The sequence below is a fragment of the Chlorocebus sabaeus genome, chromosome 23, assembly GCF_047675955.1.
Source record: "Chlorocebus sabaeus isolate Y175 chromosome 23, mChlSab1.0.hap1, whole genome shotgun sequence".
In the NCBI taxonomy this organism is placed as follows: Eukaryota; Metazoa; Chordata; class Mammalia; order Primates; family Cercopithecidae; genus Chlorocebus; species Chlorocebus sabaeus.
Genome location: NC_132926.1, coordinates 8876893 through 8881660, shown reverse-complemented (window position 1 = coordinate 8881660; position 4768 = coordinate 8876893).

Below are 4768 nucleotides of genomic sequence, written 5' to 3'. Positions count from 1 at the left end.
GGAAGTGGAGCAAGGGGAATTATCATACTGTGCAAGTGGGAATGTCAAATGACTAAACTTTGGAAAATTCTTTGCAGTATCTACTAAGGTTGCACCTACCTATGCCTGTCCCATGATCTGGCTGTTTATTCTTAGGTATATTCCCAGAAGAAATGTGTACATCTGTGCATCAAGGAACATGTGTGAAAATGTTCAAGGCAGCATTGTTTATAATAACTTCAAGCTAGAAACAACCCATGTGTCCATCAAGAACTATATGCAGCAACATGAAGAATCCACAAACATGAGAATGAGTGAAAGAAGCCAGACACAAAAAAGGGCACACAGCGTGATTCCATTTATGAAAGGTTTGAAAACAAGCAAAACAAATTGCAGTGCCTAAAAGAGCAGCAGATATACACAATTGTGCTGATTTTTCTCTCATTTAAAACGGTTCCACGAGTAGTTAGTCCAGGGCTGGTGTCATGGCTCCAGGGTCACTGGGGCATCGTGTTTCTTCATGATTTCTGCTTCACCATGCTTAGCCTTTGCTTTCATCCTCTAGTGTGCCTCGTGGCTCAAGATGGCTGCTAGAGCTAAAGCTGTCTCTTATGCATTCCTGGCTGTAGAATGGAGGAAGGAGGAAAGGGCAAAGGGATGCTTTATCTGGTTATTCTCGTTTAAAAGAGCATCCTTGATCATACTTAATGAGAATCTGGAGTAATTTCCAGGAGCTCACAGAGAGGGTACAAGAGCAACAAGGCCTCACAAATACAGAAAAGCAGTCTTCCAGGCAATTATAATAGATCTGGGTAGGCATATTGCAAAGACTATTGCAGGAAAATGGAGCTTATTTAGAAATCGATAGTTGAGTACCTGTGATTTTAAAATGAGCACAGGGAGACACTGTTGATGCCCAGAATCCTCTACAATTAGCAGCAAGAGCTCTGGAAAACCCAGGGAGGAGGCAGAGGGAAGAAGGTTAGGTTCAGTTGAATCTGGATGCCGGAAGAGAAAGAGGATCCAGCTAGATCTAAACAAGAGCATCCTCAGATGCACCTGCTCAGGGGGCCCCCCACTCCTTAGCGAAGAGGGTCCGGTGTGAATGCTGGTTCACTGCCATGTGACAAGCACACCTGTGTCCAACCCATCCCACCCAGGAACCAGGTAAACATCTTCCCAGAGGGCTGAAAGTCAGGCCAGTGGGCCCTTTCCCAGGACACTTGGGACTCTCCCCAGGGCAGTAGCCTTGTTACAGAATTCGATCTGTAAATTTAACCAATGCAAAACCATATCCACGGTTTTGTGGTGGTATGTAAGGATGACAGCCTTCCTCCTGTGGGGTTGAGACATTCTGGAGCTTCGTGAAAGTTCACCATCTGGCTTTCTCTTGGCTGAGCATGGGAACAACCTTCCCATCCAGATGTCCCCATGAGGCAGCACGTTGCCACAGGTACTTGGGTTGGATCTAGCCCTGCTACTGAGCTTCCCGGGTGAGCCTGAGCAAGTCAGCCAACACCATGGGCCTCAGATCCCCCTTTTAAACAGTGAAGAGGGGAGTACCTGCACCACAGAGCTGCCAGAAGGATCAGAGGTATACGTGTTAGGAGGAATTGCATGCAGCACTAGACATTAAATGGTGCTGTCGTGGTGTGGCAGCATGCTTCTGAGGCTTCTGGGGTTGTCGTGTTTTGTTAATGATTTATTGAGCTCTCATTCACATACCACACAATTCACTCCCTTACAGGGTACAATTCAGTGACCTTTCGAGTATTCAGAGCTGCGCAACCATCATCAGAATCAACTCCAGAACGTTTTCATGACCCTGGGCAGAAGCCCTGCACTTCACAGCCACCTGCCCCAGCCCCTCCATCCCCCACCCCGGCCACCCACGTTCATCTGTTGGTGAATATCTTCTGCACATCTGAATGCCAGCAGTGTTCTTGGTGCTGGTGGGAAGCTCTGTCCCTGAAAATGCAGGGCACAGGCAGGAGTTCAAAGGGAAGACCACATATCACAGGTCTCAACAATTCAGAGTTCAAATCAAGCTAACAGCCGTTAAGTAAAATAGGTCCTAAGGGCTCCCTTAACACATGTGCCTTTCCAACTATCGGGAAGGCCAGGTTCAAGTTCCAAGTTGTCAGATGTCTCAAATCTCTGGTTGGAATGTCCCCATGGGGAGGGTCATCTTGGCCAATGACAGCCCCCTTCTCTTCTCATGCCGGCTGCATCACATGCTGTGAGGGGCCCTTGCATGATGTGTGACCCCTGGGCTCTATTTTTACCTGCTGTGAACACCCATTCTTGGCCAGGGGGCAGGACAAACCTGGGACACATCCGATCCTGTGTTCCCTGGAAATAGGCTTGAGCCTTTTGAGGGTCTAGGATGAGCCCCTCCAAAACCCTGGGTCCATTTAGATTTGGCGATGACTTGGGGTTATTTGCCCATTCAGCCTCTGCCCTCCACCAAGCCTAGAGGTGAAGGGCTGGGGCGGGTCAGGGACACACGTGATGTGGGGAACCTGCCCCAGAACAGGGTCAGCTGCAGTTGTGCAGCTCCTGGCCCACTTGCCTTCCTTTGTGACATGCATCCTGCGGCCTCGGCTCTCCTGCACACCTCCTTTCCTTCCTGTCCCATGGGGCCCTCACGGCCATCCTTCTGTGACTGCATCATGACCCTGAATTCCGCTCTTGGACCCCAGGGGGTGCAGGCCTTTTGTAGAATACTCCAGACAGAGCCACTTCCAGATCAAGTGTTGAAACTCAAATGAGCTACAGCTCAGAGGGACATGGGGGAGTGGGAAGACCCCAGCCCCCACGGAGGCAGAGAGACCTGTGTTTGGGGAGGTCGCTTGTACCTCATACCCGGGCAGTCTAGCACAGGGCTCTTCATTTCTGAGAACTCTTTTCCCTACATGTTCTTCCTCCATAGGCTTGTAGAGAAGATTAAGACAGGGTGACCCCTGCAACCTCTTAGCCCAAAGGCCCAAAGCTGCTTCTCCCTACATCCTTCTCTTGAGTTTTAGTTTTTAGATTTTCCTGATTCTCCCCCATTTTATTACTAATAATTATAACACATCTTTGCAAGACACTGTTCTAAGTACTTTATACATGTCTACTCTTCAAATACTTACCTTGACTTTTTTTCAGATAATCAAGTCAATGTGTAGGTACACTTTTGAAATTAGTAAGCGACATGGTTTGGATGTCTGTCCCCTCCAGACTCCATGTTGAAATTTGATCCCCAATATTGGAAGTGGGGTGAATGAGAGGAGTATGGGTCACGGAGGTGGGGTGAATGGGAGGAGTTTGGGTCATGGGGGTGGGTGAATGGGAGGAGTATGGGTCATGGAGGTGGGTGAATGGGAGGAGTTTGGGTCATGGAGGTGAGGTGAATGGGGGGAGTTTGGGTCATGGGGGTGGGGTGAATGGGGGGAGTTTGGGTCATGGAGGTGGGGTGAATGGGAGGAGTTGGGGTCATGGAGGTGGGGTGAATGGGAGGAGTTTGGGTCATGGAGGTGGGGTGAATGGGAGGAGTATGGGTCATGGAGGTGGGTGAATGGGAGGAGTTTGGGTCATGGGGGTGGGGTGAATGGGAGGAGTTTGGGTCTTGGAGGTGGGGTGAATGGGGGGAGTTTGGGTCATGGAGGTGGGGTGAATGGGAAGAGTTTGGGTCTTGGAGGTGGGGTGAATGGGGGGAGTTTGGGTCACGGAGGTGGGGTGAATGGGGGCAGTTTGGGTCATGGAGGTGGGGTGAATCGGAGGAGTATGGGTCATGGAGGTGGGTGAATGGGGGCAGTTTGGGTCATGGGGGTGGGGTGAATGGGAGGAGTTTGGGTCATGGAGGTTGGGTGAATGGGGGGAGTTTGGGTCATGGAGGTGGGGTGAATGGGAGGAGTTTGGGTCGTGGAGGTGGGGTGAATAGGAGGAGTATGGCTCAAGGAGGTAGATCCCTCATGAACAGATTAAGGCCCTCCCTTGGAGTGAATTCTTGCTTGACTAATTCCCTCTAGAAATGGTTGTTAAAGATCCTGGCATCCGGCGCCCCACTCACTTCCTCTCTCACTACGTTATCTCTGCACACCGACTCCCCTTCCCCTTCCTCCATGAATGGAAGCAGCCTGTGGCCCTCACCAGATGCAGATGCCCAACTGTGAACTTCTCCAGACAACAGAATCATGAGCTAAAGAAAGCTTTTTTCTTGGTAAATTACCCAGGCTCGGGTATCACTTTCTAGCAATACAGCAGGGACCAAGACAGTCAGTTTGCCTATGCGGAACAGCGTGTCAACAGTCACCTGTGCACTCGATAAAAAAGCACATTCTAAGGCTCCAGCCCATGCCTACTGAATCAGAAACTCTGAGGGGGCCCAGCAATCTCTGTGCCCACATGACCTTCAGCTGACTCTGATGTGCGCCCAAGTTTGAGAACGATGGCCTAGTTTCCCCGTGTACTCAGCTACCCTATGTGGTTAATACAGGCTGAGGGTACCTTATCTGAAAGTGTTTCAGGCTTTGGATTTTCAGACTAGGGATGCTCAACCTGTAATTACTACTAATAATAGTAAATGCTTGTTTGGCTCTTGCTATGTGCCAAGGGCTCTGCTAAGTGCTTTGACATGGAGTGTCTTCCTTATTCTCAAAGCATTTGATGAGGCTGCTAAAGTTCCCATTTTACAGGCAAGAGAACAGGCGCAGAAAGGTTGGGTGACTGTTTATGGTCGCACAGCCTCAGGCGTGTGCCTGCTTTTCCACAGTGGTTGCAATGATGACAGGGAGGCATGGCAACA